The following is a 23,948-nucleotide window of genomic DNA, read 5'->3' as shown; positions in this document are numbered from 1 at the left end:
AGTGGGGGCTTTGTGATCACAGAATAGCCTCTGTGGTGAAGAGGTGAAACTATTACTGCACCATTGAGTGCAGGTCATTTGCCACCGCCACCTGGCCCTCTGATCACTCCTTGGAAAGGGCTATTCATAGTTTTCTGTGACATGTGACTGCTCAGAGACCCTGGAGGGCAAAACGCTGTTCCAATAGGCCGGCTGGCCAACACTGGACACTCCAAAGAACAGACACAGGCCTGTCAATTTTCCATCTGTTTGAGGCTGGGAATACTTAGATCATCTTTCAAGAAAAGAAAAGAAAAGAAAAGCTGGAAGTTCTGGGCAGTTGTGATCCACATACAGCCCTACGTATAATATTCCAATCACTAAAAATAGCATTCCTGCTACAGATCCCCTTAAGGCACCTACAGGACTGTAAGATTTTAGCAATCATAAGTTTATTGCAACCCACACTGGATCTAATAAACTTGTCTACAATATCAAGTTTGATATACATTGCACAATGACAAAACCTTATAAATCACTGGCTAGAACACATGGCTTCAATTCCACCGCTATGTGTTTCAGTGCTGGGTCCCACTGGAGCGGTCATAATAACAGCTGAAGGATGCGTTCAAACAAACAAGACGTCTGCTGCCACAACTAGATTTTCTCCTTTGTTGAAATCTCAAATATTTATTTTGCATACTTTATCTCCATCTTTGCATTTGTCTGTGGGTTTTGATCACTGTGTCATTTCATGCATTTGTTAATAGACTTAGGACAGTCCAGTAGTCATATACTGAAATTGTGATTCCAATATTATTTGGTCTTTATATATTAATCATTGTTTATATTCTATGGCCAAAAATCACGCAATATATACATGTAGGAAAGATGAAGTCGAAATTGTTGTTTTTTCATTAACAAGGCCATTAAATTTGCCACAAAACTTTTGCTGCTCACTGTTGTGTAACAATTTGCAGTGATATTTTCCTTTAAAATGAAGCCAGTGTGGTAGTCCTAAAAAAACCAAAATTTGTTAAGTGACAACTTAAGCCTGGATCCAAAGGAGTCATTCCCTGTAGACTCCCATGTTAAAATGACTAGTTTTACATCAGAAATAATGAAGTTCATAGCCTAATACAAACACACAGTCCTAAGATTCAGGGCTTCAGAACAAACCAATGGGGGATGTCAAGCTGACTACATCAGTCTTTTCTGTACAGTGTATGGTGGAAATGTGTGAAATGCTCTGGAGAAGGAACAGTCAGTACAGTTTTGCGCTGCATTTGTCTTGCAGGGTTTACAGATATGTGTTTGCATTCACTTTAGCTGTGAACAATACAAGTAAAAATAACCACTGCCACAACTAGAAATAACTTGTGAGCACTGGAAAAAGCTGACTGGCCATTCATTTAAAGATGTGATGTGATGAAAACAATAAATACAAGATGGACTAGTCACATCCCCTGATTCTCAGATTTTTCAGAAAATATTTTGTAAAATTAAACGTTAAAATAATTTTAAAAAACCTTCTCATGTCGGTGATTATCCTCAAAACTCTGAATATTTTCCAAGTCAAATCCTTGTCATATATTCAGACTTTTTTTAAAAGTAGGAGGTCATGTTTTACAACAGGAATTTAAGGTTTCTATCCCAGACCTAGACCTTCTGTTTGAGAGCCCTGCCTTCATGTAACTTCCCCTCTCAAGTTAGAGGAAGTATTTCAGATTCTATGTGCTGATGGTAGAAAGCTGGCTACCGCTACAAAGGAGTATAAAATCCGAAATACCTTCAACTGATGATTGGATTCGTGAGTTTTGACACTGCACAGTGAAGCACCATGTTTTTTTTAAGGGAAACGTCAAACTTGCACTCGCCTGTACAAATATTCCATAACTCTTTCACAAGTTGCACATTGTAAACCACAGAACAAAGAAAGGAGTGTGTAATGTATGATTCAAGGATGGTAATGTTGTTTTCAGACCCATGTAAAATTTATTTGAATTGGTTTATATAGTACATCGATCCATGTTCTTGTTTTTATACTTTTATGTTCTGTACATGTTTACATCGTGTCATGTTTAAATGGGACGCTATCTCATCAAAGTTTCAGTGCTGTTTGAAGAGCTTGAGAGGAAAGGTTTGTAATGGAGAGGCACTGAGATGGGATCTCAGCAGCATGTTGGTGAAGAAGGCCTGCTGGCTTGCCAGCTCATACACACAGATGGACGGTGTGTCAAGGGAATCTCACACACACTGATCAGAGGCTCCCCTCCCGTCCCGCAATGGGAGGAAATGGGACTGAACGAGAGGAGGAAGAGCGAGAAAAGGAGTTAATCACCGCACTAATGCTGCACTTCATCATCGTTTCCTGAGCCCGCCTGCTCACCCTCACTGCCAGCGCTTGACTGTCTACACAGCGCCCCCTGGTTTTACTTTTAACTATGGCAGTGTTTAATCCCTCAGTTTGCTCATCACTTAGAGTGAGTGGAGCTCAAGTAGGATAGCATGTTTATGGAAGAGACACGCAAAGCACCAAATGAAAGTTGTTGATCCTTGAAGGTGATTCAAGTGGATGCCGATAGGGAGAGGATTTGGACAGACCTTGGCTGTTGTGCATCTGATATTTATGCAGGGCAGAATACTTTTCGTGCTTTTCCATGCATGCATTTGACACTGGTCCTTTGAGAAAGAATATTTATTTTTGAAAAGGCCCACATGTGGTGTGCTGACCCTGTGCTATGCATGAGCTTGCGTGACAAGTATCTGTGCACAAGTACAGACATATATTTTTAGAAGTGCACTTGTCTTAGTGTGTGTTTAAGTGCATGTAATATGCATGCTGTGCCCAGAGATGAATCTGAGGCCGACAGTGAAGGTGAGTAAGTTTAAGCAGGCTGCTCCTTTGGGTTTTTGTTCCATTGACAGTTACAAACAGGATCTTAGGAAGTGCTGCTGCGCATGCCCGACTACAGGGTTGGCCACTAAAACATACGGCCAAGTGCAACGTGCATAACTCATAGTCTTGCTGCCACATCCGTCCCACTGCCCCAGCAGGCACTCTCAGACTATATCAACCACCACAGCCTCTTAAACCCATTTAAGTCTGCTGGATAAAACACTGTAAGTCGCCATTCATGCCCAAGGTAATGCACAAATCCTGTCTTTGTCTTTGACAAATGCAACTACTTACATATACCTCAGTTGAGATCTTTGCGAAATTCGTGTGCTGTATAGCTAACGCTACCAATCTGTCTTTTATTTTGCTTTAAAAGCCAAAATGTTTGCTGTTATTTTCACAGTTTGTGATAAAATAGCCTCCAAAGAAAAACAACTGTCATAATCCTCTATTACTTTCAGTTATTCCAAAACAAAGTTTCGTCTTATGTTTACTTGGCTTTTCGGCACATCAGCTTACCTGACTGGTTCTAATCTACTACATTGCATATGTGCAGAAGGGTAACAGTCTGCTTTTCTAAATTTTAAAGCTAACATGCCATACAAGTGACAGTATAAAGGAACAAAGACTGTCTTTTAAGATCTGTCCATACAGTAGGCGTTAGCACGGCTGCAGCGTGGTATGTTGTGACGGCGTTGTGCGTGTGTGTGTGTGACTGTGAGTGATAGAGTGACAGCCACATGACAGGACTGAGCTGTGATCACAGCTCTGTTGAGGAGACACCGTTGGCAGTGCTTGGCTGGATGCCTGTCAGTTTGTCTATCTGTCTGCTTTCTGGTCATACCGTAGGTACACATACACAATGACACACTTTAACATACCTGGATTTAGGCTTAATGGGCTCCTGTCTTTCATACCCACATTTCCACACAAACACAGTCAACAGACTCGTGGTGAAGATGCCACGGTGCAATGATTTCAGCTGTGGTTCCACATCACCTCCTGCTGATGGTGGTAATTAATTGATGAATGAGGTCAGATTGGAGATATCCAGGCACATCTCTATTCGGTTACAACCCCATCTCATCCCTGAGCTCACCTCTCTGCCACCCCCAAGTTGTTTTCGTAATGCGCAGTGCACCACATTCCCTCTGTGCTCATCTGCATAAGACCTTGGGATGAATGTTAACGATGTTTAATTAGACAAGACGTGGGATGGATGAGTGGATGGAGGCAGTGAGGCCAGGGTGGTGCTGCCCCCCGTTGGGGGGAGAGAACACATAAAACTCGCATAGAAACCGGTAAGCATGTACACACACATGCACTTGATGAACAATAAATGACCATTAAAAGGCCAAAAGCTACAGCTGAACATGACCTTACATGCGATTGGTGCATTCTAAGTTGTGCTACGAGCTCCCCATTCCATATTTCACTAACATCAAGGACATAGACCCCTCGTTGTTTAATGCAATATAAATGAAGCATTTCTAAATGCAGTATATTTCGAGGATATTATGTCGTGGGTAGTAACTGCCATTTATAGTAAATCTAATTAACCAAACTTTTATTTCTCACAGGGTTTCTGTTTGGAGTCAACTCTTTACTTGTAAAATGAATTAGCCCAACATTCAGTATTTCTGGAAATTTCTTCCTGAATTCCCTGACTCTGTTTAGAGACTTTCTAAAGTAATGTATAATTACTTAAACAGAGGGTTAATTGATAGAGTAGTGATACCATACAAAATGTTATTAGCTTTACCTTTTTGGGACTAATTAAACTCCAGCTTATTAAAATTTCTGGTCCACAATTGCTTGACTGAACATTGGGATCAATGCTAGGTGAGAGCACTGCGATCCATGCCTGAGGCCAGGAGGCTGGCTTCTCATGCTTATCTAAGACACTGAGAAAACGTTCCTGTCCCAGCTCGCTCTGTATAAACATTTCCACTACACTGATCTGTGAAAGAACATCAGGAAGCAGCTTACTGTAGGGTAATCCAGTAAATGATCGGCGTGTCATTTCGACTGTACAGCCATTGCCGAGATAAGGGGATGCAGATGTTTTCTCGCTAGCTGTTCCCCGATGAGGTGTCATTATCCAAGCTTGGTCTCAGACCTGCTGTTTTCAGCCCATCTCCTCAACTGGGTGACTGACTGTGGACTGGATGCAAAGGCACACTCACACGTGCACTTTGTGTCTATTGCTCTCTGCTGTCTCCTCCAGGCTTGTGCTTATCTTGTGGTCACGGCCAGACAGAGACACCTGCGAATGCTGTGGATTAGCATGCTGCCTGGGGTAAAGCATTTAATGTGTGCCCCAAGGATCTTGGGCTGAAGGCAGGCTGACTTGTGAGGCTGACGCAAACTCAACGGAGGCATCTTAGGGTCTAGGCTAGGATCGATGACTTCTCAAAGCTGCGACATAAAGCATTTGATGAAACGGCCATTTGAGAGACATGAGTAAACACGCTTTGATTACAACAGAGAAAAGGGGAAATTGTGTTTGTTCTCTTAAAAGTCGGGCTTAAACAACAACAAGACTGCTTGTTCTCCTTTGTGTTGGAGATGCCATGTTAAATCTCCACTCTTAATTAATTTGGAGAGCGCAGAGAGGGAGCGTTTGTCACCCCTGCTCTTGCCTGTTAGTGCTATTTGTCTCTGGGTGACCTTTGATTTCACACTGCATTGGTTTTCTCCTGTTATGGACAAGATGCGGTTTTTGCTGACAACAGAGGAAACCTTATCTTTTAAATAAGTAATTCCTCAACTGCTCAGTGAGTCCACCAGCAGCAAAATATTGGGATTGCGGAAAAGGCGAGCACAGAAGCTCACTGGGGAAAAGATCTCCTCTCTGTGTATGCTGTATATATACCTTTGCCTTAGTCATTAAAAATTCCACAACAACAAAGTGTTTGCAAAAGGCTTTCTACACAATAGTATATAGGTTTCTGTGTGAGAGTGTATGAACAGCCTTTGGCTTGGCATCTGCTCTGTATGCGAGAGGGGCAGGTTTATCGTTGTATTGTTGAGGGGTTTAGGCAGTGACACAATAGCCCCAGCCAGGCCTTCTTGGCACCAGCTGTGGCCCAAAGCTTTAGGCTTTTGGGAAGAGAACATTGATTGGGGTGATGGTTGGAGTGACTGAGAGGTGGGACGGATGAGGGAATTGCAAGGGGATGGATGTGTTGGCACTTGGCTCTGTGGGTTCTGGCTGGGTGCTGGAGCAGTCTCCAGTAACATTGATGCATGGCCATGAATTATATTATGCCTTGGCAGCTGCTTACTCCCAGATTCATCTCAGCAGTCATTGGGTTATTTATTTATTTGTTTCCACAATTTGTCAAAGAATTCCCATGCAAGAGAAAAAAACTACCTAACAAGATTTAAAAACGAGGCAGATTTAGAGTATTTAATGAATAGGTACTTTTTCAGATACACACATTATGACAGTAATGTAAGTTTAGGCGTGGTACCAAAATTCTGAAAGAATACCTAGTTTCTAACTTGATGCCATAGATTTTTTAAAAAGTGCAGCGACGTACATGACAGTTTTCTCAGAACCTCTCATGAACATCTGCTTGGAAACCTGCCTGGATAACACCTCATTCAGTAGCTGCCTGCACACTGTTTGAGATAGAAGTGATGCTTTCGGCCCTTTGTGTGACTCTGACATGGCTGTTCGGACACCTTTGTTCTGTGAGGAGAGGCCCATTCACAGTGTGCCCAGGGAACAAATTGAATCTGGTTGACAATTAATAGCCAAGCGGCATGTTTAATTAAGAGCATGTAGCCAGCAAGAGACATGAGGGAGATAAACAGAGGAGAGCTGCACAGAGCCAGACTGGGCTCACAAAGGAGCAGGCCATTGGAGCGGCTGGTTGATCGATTCCCTACCGTCTGCGAAGGCAGCCTTCACAAAGAGCATTCTGTGCCTCCCTTCTCAACGGGCTGAACTTTTAGAGGGGAGAGATGTGAGACTGATAATGCACACGAGGCAGATGGGAGTATGCAGATAGAGGCGAAAAAGTTGAGGAAAAGTTTGCTTGGTGAAAACATCTACAAGTGAAAATCTATACAACTGCACAGACCCACTTCAGCATTTGATAGCTTCACTTTGGGTAAAATCACCTTGAACATGATTATTACTGGTGTTGAGTAGTCTCTGGCTGTGTCTCATGTGGATGGATAGTGTTACATACATGTCTGGCGCTGGAGTCTGCTGTTAGGAGACGAAACATTCATGCCAGCAAGCTGGTTTGACTTCAGGCATCTGTGACCTTCACAGTCCTACATTCCCGTTATTGTAACGTGAACACAAAGCGGCAGAGAGCCAGGAGAGAGAGAGTGGGGGAGAGAGAGGGGAAGAACACTTGACAGCTTGTCTGATAGGCCAAACAATACCGGCTATGGCCAGGCGATGCTTTGGACAGATAGCTACACACACGCGCGCGCACTCGCACCCACTTCAATTAAAGGGAGCCCTCCTCTAGAACTAACAATCACATCATTGTCAGTGAGATGTCAGGAGCTGAGAGGAGATAAAATGATAGCAGTTCACGTGAGGATTTGACTGGTGCTATATGTGCACTTGCCTTTGCATTCGGTGTTCTTATACGTGTTTTTTTTCGCCTGGATGTGTGCGTGCTGAGAAGCGAACAGAGAGATGACAAGAACAGAAAAGGAAGTTGCAGGAATGTAACTGCTTCGTGAAAGAATTAAATGTGTGTATGTGCTTGCGTGCCGTGCCGACGGTGTACACCAAGTAGCAAAAGAAGATAAAGGCATGGGTCTGACAGACAAAGGGTGATCCTTCCATGCTGATTAGTAGTTGGGTGGGGGGAGTTTCTTCTGGCTAATTGGCCTGAGCTGGAGATCTGACCGTTCGCCATGGTAAAATTTCCAAACTGTCTTGTCTTCGTGTCTTTTCTCATTGTCTCAAAAGCAGAACATGTCACTTTCCGTGGACGGACGTGACAATTGGGCTCAGTCTTGTAGTCTTTTTCTTTTCAAAGCATTCACAGCAGTCAGATTAAACACATCACATTTTGCCCTTTTACAACATCTTTTGCTTCATTCTCTCCTCCATCTCTTTCTCCTTCTTGTCCTTCACCTCTTCTCTTCCTGCTTGTAACATCGTGAGCAAGCTTGACTTTATTGTCACATGTTGTCCTCGTATCAGAACGTTCTGCATTCAGTCCATTTCACTATGTAGTTGAACAAAGATTTTTACTTTTAACAAAGCTTCTCAGCACAGCAAACGGCTACTTTAAACAAATGTGCACCACACGCTCAAAGGCAAACATGGAAGATGCTGCCAAAGGAAAACTGCAGTTCTGGAGGAAGACCTGTAGGTGGTTCTGGGAGGCATCAAGGATTGAAAGTTAAAATTGGTTTCATGCAAGGGTGCACCAGTCATTTGGCTGCACTGAATAGTAGAATTCAGAGGATAATGTGGGCATTAATTGATTTTGGAGCTGAAATAAATAGGCTCTCAGGATCACATGAGACAGAATTCTGCTCATTTGTGCCTTTGAGGAAGACGTGAGAATCTCTCAGCCGCTTTCTGCTCGTCTTTCTGGTCCTACAGTTACCCTAAAATGAAAGCTGACATCATTTGATTGATATGAAGTAAATGGGAACCTTCTAGATTCCTCTCTCACTTCTTTTATGCATGATTCCATTGCTTCTTGACTTTTGTAGGGGAGGGGGGGGGGGGGGGGGGAATAATTTATGATATTTAAGGATATAATGCTCAGATTCTTACAATGTTTCCACCGGGAGAACTCACACCTCAATTATATTTAGATGACATTTAATGCCCTCTCGGTGGATTTTCACTAGAATATCTTTCTCTCCCAAAGCATAGAAATGCAACAAATGTAACATTTATGTCTGCTCGCGATCAAATCGTGAAATTATATTAGAAATCACACAGACCTGCTGGCTGTTGGCTCACACGGCACTTCCAATATCTGCTGTCTACCAAAGCTGGAGCATCTGTCAAATGGGGGGGAACAAGAATAAGAAAGAGAGAAGACACAGAGAGAACCCTCTTGTCTAGTAAGTTTGACTGCTCCTGCAGTTTTTTTGTTTTTTTTTTACTTTTGTTGGCAAGAAGTTGGGTTTTGAGGAGGAGGATAAAAGTTCGCCAACAGAATGGGGTAACAGCCTGGAGTCTCTGCAGTGGGGCTGGGGTAAGGTCAGCATCACGGAGACTACGCCACTCTCCGTTCTCCTTGGTTGGGCTGTCAGCGGGAGGGAACAGACATCCTGCTGCATAGCTGATGAAGAGGACATGCAGCGCGGACGCCAGAGGTCAGACAGCCATGGGGTGTCAGGAAGTGAACCTGGCCACTTCCCGCCGCGCCCTGAAGCGAACCACCACAATGCATCTGCGTTTTTGCCCTGTTTACCAAGGTAGCGCTCCACATTTCCACCAAGCCTCAAACATATCTTAGAGTCTTGCCAGAAGTTAGAGCCTGCAGGGAAAGAGGGGGAGCAATAGATAAAAGAAGAAAGAGGTATAATAGAATTATTACACAAGACACATCTCTCAAGGGTACAGCAGTAGGTGGTCCCATATGGGCTTTACATCAGCAGGCACACACATCCATAGCAACAGCCACTGGGTCACAACGCACACAAATTGTGGCTGGCAAAGATGGATGTATTTCATCTCAGTCAACTTTATGTCCAGTTCACTTTTTGTCAGACACCACATGCTGCAAATCCATTCCCATGCCAGCTATTTTTTTTTACTCTTCTAGGTTTGTCTTGTGCTTAGCTGTACACCAGTGTCTCTGCTTTCCTCCTTCATTTGTCTTTTGTGGTGATGTAGCCTCCTGTGGGAGGCGGTGGCTGACCATTGTAGTCCTTCAAGGCCAAATAATTACATCCTCTCAATGAACATCTAAGACAGCAGCTCTAGCACCAAAGCCAAAACAATCCTGCCTTCTGCCAGCTCCTTCTTGGTCCTGGTCTTCTTCTTTCTGTTACACTTTCCCTTCATCTTATAGCTGCTCGGATGCACAGTATTGAGAATAGCTGCTTGACTGTGGAATGAATATAATCATAATTGTTTGGGTTGATATAAAGATCATTTATCACAATCACTCATCAACTTTAAAATCATAATATATCTGTTAAATTAAAAGTTTTTTATGGGTTCATTCCCTTCAGCTCTAATAACAGTCAGCTGCAGAGGTAAACAATGAGAGGCCCAGGTGGCAACTGACTTGCGGGCATCAGAAGACTTGGAGTGAAGCCACTGAGGGAGACTTATAGGGCTGAGCCTCCTCTGGTTCGACTGGCAATACCTTGTTACGACTTTTACTTCCTTCTTATTGATCTTGAACAGCTTGTCTAATAGATGCAGGTTAAATAAAGGTTCTCTACCTACCTTGGTTGGAGGTGCATTAAACGATTAAAATTGGGACTTTTAGGGATAGCACGTGACTAAAATGTAGTAATATTAAAGAATCCTTATTTTTTGTCTTGTCAAAGTCTTTCATAGTGCCTCAAATAACGTAGTGAACTGAGCTAGTTAGTATATTTATATTTAGGTAGTATAGCTTTTTTCTTTGCTTTCTTTGAATTCTGGTTAAGTGTTGCTGGTTCTGTGTTTACTGTAATTGCCTTTTGCAAAATTACTCCTTACTTCTGAAAACCTTTGTGGTACCGATCAGCCTTGATTGCAAACACCTGTTCGGTCTTTGCAATATACAGATACTGACATATTAAAGGAAAAGGGAAACATTAAGCCACCTCATCACCTTACATACACACACACACACATTTCCCCTGAGGAAAGACTCGTCTTTCTCCGCTGTTGTCACTTATGCTCAGTCTTGTTCTTGTGCATAACTACAATATAGTGTACAAAAGTGATATAGTAAACAAAAAAGAGAGTGCTGGCAGAGCAGCTGCTGTAGGTAACATTGATTGTGGGAGCAGGGAGGCGTTGAGGAGTGAGTCTCCCCAGGAGAATGCCTCCTATTTCAGAACAGTTATGACCAGCATGCCGAGCAGAAATGTGAAGAGAGGCATTGACCAACTACTGGAAAACATCTAAGCTATCCAGGATCAATGTCAAATTGATTCCAGAACTATGTATAATGTAGGCCAGTGGACAGCTTGTCTCGCTCTTTCCACCTCCTGTATGGCTGCGCTTCAGGAGCTGAGATGGTACATAGCAAGCTAGATGGACAAACAGAACAAAATCGCCTGAGGTGTGTTTTAAACACATTGCAAGCCCTTTTGTGGTAAAGGTGTTCATGTGTGCTAAGCAGCTATTCCTCACAGAAATGTGTTGTGCCAAGGTCATGCACCTTTTGCCTTAAATCAGTCCGTTACATCAGTTGCCAAAGTTTCAGGATAGTTTGAGGTTGTGGGTACAGCCACTGCAGAACAACTAATTTGCTCGTCACAGTGGATTAACAGAGTGGACACAGTGTGACTTCCACCCTTCCCTTTCAGAAGGGAAGCCCCATGCAGGTTCTAATGAGCAGTATGCTGGAGAGGGGATTTTTTAAACCTAACACAGTACTCATAGGACAGCCTCACCCCTCTTCAACAGATGCCAAGTGCAGCTGTCAACAGCGTCATACCCTATTGTTGTTTTTGCTTTCTGAACTCTCTCATCTCGCTCTCTCGTACTGACCATTTGTCTTGATAGCAGATCAACTGCATCCTATTATGAGACATGCTCAGAAAATCTTAAAGGCAGCTGGAGGTTAAAGTTGGCTCAGATGGATTCACTCTACCTTACCACTTTTCCTCTCTTAAAAGAGAAATGTGGCTGTATGAGATTACATGGATACAGCGTGTAATACGTTATTGTCAGTGCATTAAGAATTCATGAATTATAAATTTAAAAAAACAAACTCAAAATGATTCAGCTAAGGTATGTTTGCTTGCAGAATTGAACCAAATCACACTTATTAAATCACCGATATACCTTTAATGCATTTAAACTTCAAACTTTTTACTCTGTCCTTTTTAGTCAGTTTCTACTATCTACATTTTCAGTAACTCTACTAGCCGCTTTCTCTTTTCTGTTATCTAGTGCTCATCTCTGTCTGTCTGTAACTAATTGCATTTTTTAAATTTATTTTCATTTTTTTGGGTCTAAACTTGTGATAGCTGGTACTTTGGCAAACTCCTTCCACCCTCCCCAAACACCAGCCAGTGCATTTGTACCTGGACAGGTTGGTTTCCTGGGCTGCCCTGGAGGAAATATCAGATGACCTGGCACTCCACAGTAAAACCCAGGTCATCAGGGAGGGCTCCTCTAACCATATCCCTCCCATGGCCCCCCCTTTCATTCACTTCCTGCTTTCAAGTGTAGGGCAAGGTCAAAGCTTTGAGGATGCATTCCCCAGACTTCACCATGAGGCAGGCTGGAGGCGCTGTGCTCTGCTCTCTAACCAGACTTTTCTCCGTCTATTCTTTCACATCCTCTTGCTCTCACATATTCATTTCATTGGCTCGGGCTTTTACTGCAATCAATACTGTTGCTTAAGTTAGTTTTTCTAATACAGCTATTCATTAAGTGCATTTTCATTAGTGTCAGTAGAGAACCAATGTAACTGGAATAATGGATAAACATATGCTGTAATTGTTGAATCCTATTTTTGGGGTGATGAAGTCTGGTTTTAAATAACAGAGCTCACCCAAAAGAAAAATAAGTCATTACTCTGTTTTTACATAATGCCTAGTAAATTGTGGGTTTTAAAAACTAAGACTCAATTCTCAGACAATGATGTAACTAAAGGTATTTTAATGCAGGAGTTGCACAGAATAAAATGCACTTAGAGTTTTGTCCTCCCAGCTTTGTATTGTTCCCAGCCCTCAATTTTTCTCTCGGCACAAATGCTCTGTGGATGCGGAAACAAGAGCGAAGCATTATGAATGGTGTTTAGAGACAGGTGTCTGATCTGTCCTGAGATAATGCCAAAAGACTCCTATCTCCCCTTCTAATGGAACAGCGACAGTTGTTTCAAGTAATCAGGCCTGTCATCCAAATGTTGAAGCGCTGGTCCTCTCAACACCTCTCTTTTCTTTCCATAAATCAAAGTTGGTGGCAATGCAGGAAATCAGAGGATACAGCAAAAACAATCTGGCAACGAGTTCTTCCAGAATAGGGAATCCTCTCTGAATATCTCCATCAAACACAGGGGTCATCTTTGTCTGACTTTTGTGGAAATAAGAAAGGGCAAGGGTGAAATCCATCTAATCAGCTCTACAAACAGTTCCCATAAGATTATCACTGCATCTAATTTTAACATCATATTCAAATAAGGGATGAGCCAAATAGTGAATACTTTTTTTCTGAGAGTTTACTGCTCCCGCTCCCCTTTCTTGGTCCAAAGAAGTGAAATGGGATGAATATGTTAGTGTCATCTCCAATTTCAAATAGGTAGACATTTCAAAAGATGATTCTCTCTGGAGAAAATGTTATACCTCTAGAGTGAAAAATATCATTTGAAAAGCAAGACAGTAAAAGCCAGTCATCTCAAAATGAAAATTTTCTCATGGTGGCTTTCCTTTTCACCTCAACGGTAATGGGAAAGAAAAAAAAGGACAGGGGGTGAGGTAGGAGAGGGTGGGTGGATGCTATAAGAAGAGAGAAATAAAGGGGAGACACACTGATGAGTACAGGAGTGACACCGCTTGAGGAGCATGTTAATAACGTGTCAGGCACAGACAGGTAACCAGTAATCAGGCCTTGTGACTGTAACAGGGTAGACAGAAACACACGCACACATAAACACCCTCCTCTCCATCTCCATCAGCCCTGAAACTGTTAGACTGCTCGGTCATGTTCTGGGGCAGCCCCCTCCGCTAACAGTGTGTCGCAGCTTTTACAGAGACAAAAGAAACAAATGAGATGGCTGGGTTACAACAAACAGCTCCGGGTTGTTCTTTCCCCTTGAAAATGAAAGACCCTCTTTTTTGCAAGTACAGTGTCAATTAGAGGTGGTTTTGCTCCTGCTCACTCTCCAGTTCTTAGCTTTTGCTGATTGGCATTTTTTTAGAAAAAAAGGTTGCCTTAATTCAGGATATGGCGAATACAGGAGTACAGTACAGTATATTTTAACGACACCAGGAGGTAAAATGACAGCAAAGATCATGTCAGTAGGGAGGGTGAGGCATAAACCTCATGCAAGTACAAACAACCTTGCACGAGGTGGATTCTGACCTAAGCGGGAGAGTGTGGATGGAGCTGTGTGTACAGAGAGCCTCCTCTGAATATTTCCCTAGTGAGAGAGCGTAGGCCAGAGGCAGTAAGGTCAGCAGATAGAGTCCAGAGCCAATTGACAGCTGCTGGTTTGACTTTGATACACCATCAGTGCTCAGCACAGCGCTTGCCCATTTCCCCCTCCACCCCTCTTGCACTAACCCGCAAGTGTGTTTGCTCAACCTGAACGCATGCTAGCCTCTCATTATGCCGCCCATGCAAACTTTGTCTCCTTGCAGCTGTTTAATGGCTGCACGTCTGTTTTTGTTTGTTTCCTCACCATAAGATTATTGCACCTTTATGGCTGGTCGGGGGGTTGGAATAATCCCTGGCATCTGTTCAGAGAGGGAGGGGTGAGAAAGAGCCAGAGGAAGGGCCATGCTTCTTTCTTTCTTTCTTTCTTGTTTGTTTAAATTTTTCTAAATATGGGACCATGTGGCCCTCTATTTCATCCTCTGCGACTGAGACTGGAGCTGTGGTTGGATTTTAAAGGCAAGAATGATGGAAAGGGCTTCGTGCTAACAGGCACAAAGGTCACTGAAGGAGCTTCTTGTTGCCGTTTATAACTCCCAGAATGAACACAAAATAACATCACAGGCACGTTAGTCCAGTTTAATGGATGCAGAACAGTAATGCCTTTTGATACCTGGTTAGTTTGTGTTTTTTCTTTGAATATTGTAATTGTTGTTGTTGGCTCAGCACACATTCTCTATGTGTTTTGGTGTCTATATAACAAGATTATTTGCTCATTAAATCAACAAGGTTGTTACTGTCTGCTCTTATACTTTCAATGCTGTTTTATTTTTCTGTTGCATAGCAAAAGTTGCCTGAGCTCCTTTAGAAAAGCCTCATCTCCTTTCTGTTATTTTATTAAGTCAAGATGCCATCTTGTCATGGCTTCTGTGCCTCCGGTCATTATGGCAGGAGAACAAGAACTTAATCAACAGGGCATTATCTCCCAGTGTGCACCTGGAGGCAACACTGCCAGTCATGCTACCATCGCTTTTTTGTTGGTAACCCTGACAGCCTGGAAACCCCTCACACCACACACCCTGCAGCATCCCCATGGGCTATCGCCAGTGTCTGTGCCAGGTCACACTTGTGACACGGCCTTGAAGGCCCAGTTGGTGCCTTCTTGCAGTGGTGCATATTTTAGAATTTTTATGAATTTGAAGAGAAAATGATGGAAGAAATGAAGAAATGGTCCTGGTTTATGTGCTTGCTTTATGCTGCCACACACTGGATGTGTCATATTTTTCCAGTTTGCACTTTTGAAACAGCTGCTGCTTTTGTTGACATTATTGCCCCGTGTGGGCAGGTGAAGTAACAGCATTTAGTCCCAAAGGAAGCTATTTTCAAACCCTATCCTCACAAACCAAAGAAGACAATATCTTAGAAACACATTTACTCTTAAAGGTTTGTTGACACTCCAACATGAGGTGAGACACGCATCCTTATAAACTGAAAAGACAGTGTTTTTGTGGAAGATGGCAGCAGCTCTGTCCTTGTGTCTAGCTCTCTCTAGTCTGACAAATGTTCTTGCTGAAGAGTGAATTACTGGCTGTCGCTGGTAATCATTAGGTTGTCTACCAGCATCCAAAGTGCTTTTTATTTCTGCCCATTAGTTTGGTGAGAAAATGGCCGGGTATGGTCCAGTGTGTTCTCCCTTACACTCAGACTGATGCAGTAGGCAGGGCAAGCATGGGAAACATGAAAGTGTTTGAAGTATCTCTATTTATGCCAGTGGCAGTTTGGGCTTTTTTTAAAAAAGCATGGTGTCTATAGCATCTCTGTACACAACTGACTCCAAAGGATCTACTGCCTTTTCTGAAGAAGCAATACACACACATGTCAATATTGTGAGACTGGCGTGTAATTATCATTCAAAGGTTAAAGAGTGGATTGATCCATAGAGAAGTGTCAAGGGCAGATCAAAGGGATTTGGGGGAGGATCGGACCAAAAATGTTAAAAGCTGCTCACTCTCAAACACAGAGACGTCAATCTTTCAGAAAGCACCTTGATGTCCTCTGAGGAGAACCTGATCAAAGCTTTTGTAACAAAGATAGTCTCAGAAGATGATCTGACCTCAGTTGCATTCCACTTCTGTCTTTCATTTTACTTTTAGCAGTCTGCATTTACCTGGCTGAACTCCCCAGCACTGCCCCGGTTTCCGTCTTTCCTGTGTTTGCACTGCTGGTTAAACTGTCTGAATATCAATGAAGCAGTCTCACCGATGTATAACAAACACAAGAGAACAGTGATTAAAGATGACATATCTAAGCCTCACTCACTTCCTTCTCCTCTCGTCTCTTTTTCACAGGAGATCGCAGCTTACTTGATAACATTTGAAAAGCATGAAGAATGGCTAACGACATCCCCTAAAACAAGGTAAGACCATTACACTCACTGCCCTCTTTAAAACATAGGGTTTTTAAGATTTATAGTCCTGCAAGTATTACACTCTGTGAGTCAAAATTTACATTTTTGTTTTTTCCTTTTTTTTTCTTTCCAAGGCAATTTCCCTTATGCGCGGCTCAAAATTACCTTCAAGTTTACTGTAGGATGTTTAATATTACAGGGTGCTGATGGCTGTTCAGAAAAGTTTACAGTTTGCAGATAAATTATAGAATATTAATAATGACTAATAACTGCCTTTTAGCACTCCAATTAACACAACATGCACTGCTGCAGCATCTGCTGTGAATGTTATGTTAATGTGCCTCTATCTGTCTGCACATTCGCCACTCCACTGTCTAGGTCAGATGTTACACCCCCATGTTGAACAAAATGCCAAGAGCTAGTGCTATATTTGAAATAGAATCGTTTTTCCAGCATGGGACCTAATTTATTTTATTAATATATGCAGATACATATAGTGCCAATTTGCATGTCCTCCTCAGTTTTTCAGCAAATTTCAGCAAAAGCAGTTTAATGTCAGAGAATGTGTCTGTGGCAGCACTGGCTGTGATGCCATTATTTAACATACATGGTATAATGACTATTAATATATGCAGCTGTGATAGCAACCTTTTACATTTAACAGCATTAGATACATTTCAGTTTGAGTGTATTTGGATAATCTTTTTCGTATTATACAGCTTTAGAGTTGGCATCTTTGGCCTCTGTTGGACTATCAAACAGAAGTGTCGCACTGTAAGACCACAAAATCTTTTCTTAGCTCCAGCATATACAGCCTATTTAAACATGATCCCTTTTGCTTAAGTTTACATGTTCATGCATTTAGAATAAGCTAATCAATGTTAAATCTTTCTTTATCTTCTTTTTTTCTTTGAGTTTGAATTGCTGTGTTGGCATTATTAGCAAACCTCATCCGTGCGTAAGTGGACTCTGGGCTTACTGGCACAGAACCGATTGCTCGCATACCCTCCTCTCTTCCACTGCCTCGGAGGGACATTGATAATAGTCCTGCATTAAAACACTACCAATTAAAATATGTTCTCCGGTTTAATTCTAGGCCAAAAGAGCATCAGGCACACCCTTTTTTTAAAATCAAGAATCCTTCCTTCTTCCCAAGCCACTTCTGTCTAATTTACCAAAATGAATTCAAAATCACACTTTTTTCTTTCGTGTGACCTGTGTAGTTGGCTTTACAGTCACCTTTATTTCCTCTTCAATGTATACGCATTCTTTTATCTTGCTCTAGTACCTTAAGTGACCTTAAGGAATAAAAAAGGGATCGTAATCAAAAAAAGGCCACGTTTTGGGGTCCTGGAGAGCTACAAATGTCACAGTACTGGCATCATAGTGCACAAGACAGGCTAAAAATGACTCTTGTGTGAGATGTGAGAGACTTGTGATCCAGTGACTTTCTATACAAATGGTCCTCAGTATAGTGATGGCCACAGTCTGTCACCACTTGCTGTATGTGATGCAGTGGTCTTAGTGTGCTCAGGGATTTCAGCCCCATGTCATCTCGTAGCACAGGTGCTGATATCTCAGATATGTCATCAGGGAGCAGTTCCTAGTGTACATCTACAGATCACCTGACAACACAATAACACATCTCATGTTTTAGAGTACCTGTCTTTTCAGCACAAGATGTGTGTGTTTACTCTGTATGTGTGTTTGCCAACAGGAGAGTCAGCGAGAAAGCTTGTGAAGTGTTTGTATTTTTCCAGATGTCAGTGGAAGAGTAGGGTGTAGTGATGGATGTCGGGGCCAGGAAAGGTTGGCGAGAGTCAAAGGATGAGGCGTATATGTGTGATTGATGGTAGCTGATTGATGGCTAGGCTCTACATGAAAATTTTCTGTTCAAGGTCACGGGTGAAAGGTCATGCTTGGAACACCTGTGCTTAAGTGATGCCTTATCATTTGTCATCACAAATCTTCAGGTGCGTTTCGGCAGGTGTATATGCATCTGATTGTGGGTGCACCGTGTGCATGCCTGTGTGTGGGTTGACCCCTGTGGGGAATAGGCTAAGTAGGCTAATTCTCCCCCAGCCAGGGCTTTTACTCCAGGTTAGTGGGGCATGATGGGAGGCAAAGATGAGCAGCAGGGTCATACACAGAGAAGCACAGCGCTACATGGCTGCACCGCATGCATGCAACAGCTCTGACACATGCAGGTCATAAAGATGGGAGTGGGCCACAGTCAGAGCTCAAGGAGCTGACACCAGCTGTTTGACCAAGGTGTCACGCGATGCTGTACATGCCTTGAATAGAGATGGCATCCTGTCAACACGAGGAAGATAAAACGAAGTGGACCTGTTTCATACATGCATAGACGTATCTCTGGGTTCATGCTGATGCGCATACAGTAACAGTACAGCCAGTGTTATCTTTTGCTTGGGTCTGTTTCTGTTTGTTTATCGTTTCAAAATCTGAAGCATGCCAGGGGAGAGTGGTGGAATGCTGAGTGATTGATGTTCTTAGCTCTAGTAATACACATTCCCTTTCAGATAGGAAGTGCAACAGTGCTTAAAATCAATACCAGTGTTCTCCCACTGACTGCTTGAACAGCACTACAGCTAATTCAGGCCGCACCTGTCAGAGCTGGGGAAATCTTTCCCTACTCGGGCCTTACACTTTAATTTACACCCACAGCCTCGCTGGCTTCCATTTCCATTAAAGGGAGAGCCTGGCATTATGGCTATAATGAAGGCCACGGCAAGGCTGTGATTTAAGATGGCCGTTACCCCGCACCTTCACTCCACAGGAGGGAACACACTTAAAGGGACAATTAGGATTTTCCTCTACTGCATCCTTCCGGAGAGCCATACTCATTCTTTCCTTTTGGCTTTTTAAAGATGTGACCATACTGCTTCAGTTGATGGGATCTGAAGGTGCCTGTGGGAGAAAGGTAGAAACAGAAGGAAGGGAAAAGAATTGCGGTTCCAAATCTAGACAATAACATTTGATGTGACCTCATCACGGGCATAACATTGCGCTCCTGTTGAGAACAGGCATTCATTATCCATCATAAATGACACAAATATCTCCTTAAGGGGCTGTTTAGAGGTGTTTGAATGCTGACAGATGGAGTAACTATTGACTAGATGGTGTCACAGATTGGTCAGCCCAAAGAGCTAATGGACACCTGTGTGTAGTACAGAGAGAGCTCGTTATCGTGAGCGTCCCCTGAACATCACATGGTTTCATGTTGAAGCAGTTGCACATTAGTGCTTCTTGTCTTCACTGTTTGTTTTATTGAACCGGTTAAAAGCAATCCGTTGCAAAACACAGCACAGAGACCCCGCTTTTACACCTGCTAGTCTACTGTATGCAGCGATACAGTAGACTAGCTGTAGCTGTTAGAAAGTTGAAGTGGTGGGTTGTGTCAGCTATTTGCTTTGACTTTTGCACTAGTTTGGAGCGCATACATTTACACATGTGCTTACATGACCACAGAACACACTCCTTCTCTCTTACTCACGCACACACACATACACGAATGCACACACACGCACCCACACATTGTATATTGAAACTATCAAACAATAAGCACCAGTCCTTGGAGGGCCCTGCATTGACACTGAACCTAGCCGCCCCCACGTCCCAGCGCAATAGCCCTCTCTCCTCCCACATCCACAGCAACAGAAACAGCAGCAGCAGCACTCCAAAATGAAACCAAGTCCCTTTAGACAGCTTCCAAAGACAATGCTTTTATTAAAACCTACAGTAGTGGCGCCACCCCAGAGGCGCGGGTACACCAACAACAGAGTAGAGAAGAACTGAGAGGCAGCCTGAGATCTGCTAATGACTGTTTGTTTGCGATTGTGTATGGTGTTTGCTATTGTGTAGGGTGCCTATTAATGTGAATTTCTGTCTGTGACAGTGGGAAAGACATAGATAGAGGGGATTGTGTTTAATGCTTATGCGTGAATTTACTCATGTGTATGCACACGATATGTGCATACACGTAAAGTTGAGAGTTCATGACTGTGCAATTATGCAGGTGTTTATGAGTATATGGAGCTACCATGTGTACATAATTACAGCTGAAACTGTGTGTGTTTTGAATAAAAACCACGCTAGTCCTGTATACCATGTGTGTGTCAATTTTGGAAGAGACTTGGTATCTGGGTGAGTCTGTCATTGTGAATAAAACCTCCATAGCCCTATGTGTAAGCTGTGTTTCTGTCATCAAGTTTGGCAAATGGTGTGAGGAAGTGCTGGACCTTCAGTGACTGTGTGCGTGTGTATAAGTGTTGGGGGGAGATGTGTAGGATGTGCCTGAGAAGGGCGTCTGATAGTGTTTGGTCCTAATGCTTTGTGGCACTCGTTGGCTGGCAGAGTTTCAGAGGAGAGTGGAAAAGGACAGGAGCAGCAGGAGCAAGAGAGAGAGAAAGAGAAAGGAAGAGGGTGAGGAGACAGCTCAAAGAGAGATACATAAAGAAACAAAGGCATAGAAGATGAGGGGGTATTTCATTAGCTAACACTGAAATTAAGACTCTAAGACTGCGATATCGTCCTAAATCAAGCTGGGGCTATTAAAAAAAGCCCGCATGACATGTAACTGGAGAAAATGTTTAGCGAGCCACTGTAGTGGGACCACCCTCTTCTTTTTATCTGCATTTTCCGCTTCTCTTATGTTATTTTCATCCCAAATCATCATGGGAAAAACCGAGCTGTTTGCATAGTGACACTTGGTTGTCCCATTGTGTCGGGACAACACACTGGGTCATTGTACCCCACTGCTTCCACCCAGTCAACAGCACTGACAAGGACAGGCCTTGCAGACTGGGTGAAATAAGGCCCACCTGGGAAAGCTGGGAGGACAGGAGTCAGGTGAACCTTGATAGCATAACGTAAGAGTGAATGAAAGTGAGAAAATGAAAAATGGTCATTGAAGGAAGAGTGAATATGATTGAGCGAGAGCAGTTTAGAAAATGGAAACATGTCGATAAGAGAAGCGAACAGACGAGGTGGAGATGGGAGGAATAGTGATGGATGTGGTGAGGAGAAAGAGGGGGGGGGGGCATACGCAAACAGACGAAAGAGCAGGGGAAAGATGGAATGGAGGGGGATTAAGCTGACATTGGACAAGAGAGAGAAAAAAAGAGAAAAATAGAGTGGGTAAACAGCAGATAGAGATGGAGGGAGGTGAGCAATGGAATCAACTGACAGATAGAGAAAAGTCCTGTGGTTTTGGGGCATGGGAGGGAGAATGCAAACGGTCAATAGATTACAGCTAGTGTTGTGCCAAGTGCCAGGGCCTCAGACTCCAAGCCAACTTAATAGCGCCTCTTGTTGTCTGTCCTTTAAAGTAATGCCCAAGCCAAACCCAGGGAAGCAGCCTGAGCCCGAGGCTAGTGGAAATGGACAGGGGACTAGATATATGTTAGTTTGCATCCCAGCTGCTGTTTATTACCCTGGCCAGCTTGCTCACTAGAGACCATTCAAAAGAACATAGAACATCATCTAGTTTTATTGCCTTTATTCCCCCTACATGCAACAGGGCTGCTGCTGCTGAAGGCCAGGAAGGGCATGATCTGTCTTTGAAATTAATCCTTTTTATTATGTGCCACTTTCTGTATGGTAATAGACATTAAAGATTAGTACATTAAAGTTTAGGACTGTGGTAGAGGGCTCCAAGTTAGTCTATACAAGTTGAGGATTATTGTGTAGTACAGCTAGACAAAAGCAGTATGAAAAATAAGCATGCCTAGCCTTGTTTGTTATGCCAATATGAGAAAGAGGTGGAGAGGAGGAAGGAGTGCAGCCAGTAGCTGGCCACAGGAGAGAAGGGATAAATAAATAGAGGAGGAAGTTGATGTCAAGCAGGTGTTCAAGGAGAAAGTGTCAGCCAAGCGGGCCGAGATGGGGAGAAGTGCTGCCTCTGCAGCCTGATAATAAAGACTTAATTCAATTAGCGCTTCTGCACCGGTGAGCAGCGTGCAGGCTGGCTGTCGTGGAGCAGGCCATAGACACAGCTGAGCTCGCCCTCAGCCACCCAGACACATAGATGTCCAGCCCTACACCGACCCAGCACTTTGCTGTGCTCTCTCTCCCCCTGGGTCTCTCTCTCTCGCTCACATACACACAAAGAAGACCCAACATTATTCACACCTGAGTCACTAAGAAGTCCAGTGACTAAACCCTGCATACACATCTCTCCTACACAGACCCTGTAACTCACAACACATACACACATAGTCTTCTTCACCCTCATCCCTCCCCATAAAGCAAACTCCCTTCAGCTCCTCTCCCTTTTCTGCCTTCATACTCTCCTTTGAACCCCCCTTGCTCTCCACCTTCTTTTGTACTTTTTGCTTTCACGTTGTCACACTGCAGCGTTGGTGCCGAATCGCCGTGTGTTGGCCAGTACGGTGAGGATTGTGACTGCAAGTCCCTATTTTCAGCCCATCATACCCTGGTGCCCAGTTGGGTGCTGTCCTGTAGGCATATGGTGTAGCGGAGAGCAGATCCTGGGCCTTTCGAAAACCCTTGGGGGTATTTTAAACAGCTTTCCATCCCACGCACCTCTCTATGCCATTCCCTAGAATCTGGTCTGCCACTCTCTGCTTTGGGTGCGGTCTGTGAAAGTCTGTTCATGACTTGTCACTTTATGATCCTATTGGTGTACAGTAGTAGCACCACCGAGCAGAACGCAGTCATGTCTTAAAGCTCCCACACATACAGGAAGGTGGAGGATGGGGAAAGGAAGTGGCAGAGGACTGTGAAGAGGAGGGAGGTGGAGGAGAGGAAAAGAAAGGACAGGACCACTGCTTCGATGATACTTTTCGCTGTTATGTAAAGAGAAGGAGAAAATAGGTCCTGGGCCGTTGCCAGAGAGCATGGTGAATCACCAGCAAAGAACAGGCACGACATGAGTGTGCATAAACACACGCGCGCACACACACTGGCACACATTCTGTCCCATTTCTTCACCCCAACTGAGCTTTGCAGTACAGGAAGTACAGCAGATGATGAGTTGCCTTTTGGCACCATTAAAATGTGTAAAAACGTCAAATGGCAGGACTGACCCCTTTGCACCTTCTCCTCTTTTTGCAACCACGAAAGAGCAGTAACCTGACTTGCTGTGTGCCTTACACATCAAGGCCACTAATACACAGCGCATTCAGGTTCATAGCTCCTTTATTTACTTAAACTTTGACCTTCACCGACCAGGCTGACCTCCACAGTTTGCTTTCATCCCTTTTTTGCTTGACTATTGATTTTTATTCCTTCATTTATTTATTTGATGTCAGTTGTTACCTAACCATGCAGAAAGCTGTTCCCCGGTGCACATGCCTCACTCACCATGAAATACTCAGGTTGTTCTTACCTGTCTTAGTCTGACTGAGACACTGTTGATTCTAATGAAACATCATTACATTTGTAGTAGGTGGACATTCCTGCCCGCT

General features: G+C 43.4%; 1 protein-coding gene across 1 annotated transcript in view; it reads left to right on the top strand.

Annotated features, from left to right (window-relative positions):
• camta1a (calmodulin binding transcription activator 1a) overlaps positions 1-23,948 on the top strand; it is a 282,179-nt gene that overhangs the window by 104,756 nt on the left and 153,475 nt on the right. Inside the window, exon 4 of the mRNA XM_080897902.1 lies at positions 16,442-16,509. The gene's annotated coding sequence lies outside the window, so the exon portion shown is untranslated. The remainder of the gene's footprint in view (positions 1-16,441; positions 16,510-23,948) is intronic.

The sequence above is a fragment of the Rhamphochromis sp. 'chilingali' genome, assembly GCF_963969265.1.
Source record: "Rhamphochromis sp. 'chilingali' genome assembly, chromosome: 12".
NCBI lineage: Eukaryota > Metazoa > Chordata > Actinopteri > Cichliformes > Cichlidae > Rhamphochromis > Rhamphochromis sp. 'chilingali'.
The sequence above is the reverse complement of the archived record's forward strand: the minus strand, read 5'-3'. Positions and strand labels throughout refer to the sequence as shown.